Source organism: Austrofundulus limnaeus, unplaced genomic scaffold, assembly GCF_001266775.1.
Source record: "Austrofundulus limnaeus strain Quisiro unplaced genomic scaffold, Austrofundulus_limnaeus-1.0 Scaffold173, whole genome shotgun sequence".
Classification (NCBI taxonomy): Eukaryota; Metazoa; Chordata; class Actinopteri; order Cyprinodontiformes; family Rivulidae; genus Austrofundulus; species Austrofundulus limnaeus.
This window is the reverse complement of record NW_013952575.1, coordinates 245,075-245,668: the sequence shown is the minus strand read 5'-3', so window position 1 is coordinate 245,668 and position 594 is coordinate 245,075.

Here is a 594-nt window from a genome sequence, read left to right as displayed (position 1 = left end):
AAATGGGACAGAATCATGATGTGGAACAAAATTTATTGGATATTTTAAGCTTTTTTAACAAGTAAAAATTTGAAAAGTGGGGTGTGCAATATTATTCAGCCTATACATACTGAAGACCAGGGAACACACCAGGCAGGTCTGAGATACTGTTGTGGAGAAGTTTAAAGTCGGATTTGGACACACAAAAAAAATAAATTCCCAAGCTTTAAACATCTCAAGAAGCACTGTGCAAGCGATCATATTGAAATGGAAGGAGTATCAGACCACTGCAAATCTACCAAGACCCAGCTGTCCCTCTAAACTTTCATCTGGAACAAGGAGAAGACTGATCAGAGATGCAGCCAAGAGGCCCATGATCACTCTGGATGAACTGCAGAGATCTACAGCTGAGGTGGGAGAGTCTGTCCATAGGACAACAATCAGTCATACACGGCACAAATCTGCCCTTTATGGAAGAATGGGAAGAAGAAAGTCATTTCTCAAAAATACCCATACACAGTCTTGTTTAAAGTTTGCAATAAACCACCTGGGAGACACAGCAAACATGTGGAAGAATGTGGTCTGATCAGATGAAACCAAAATCAAACTTTTTGG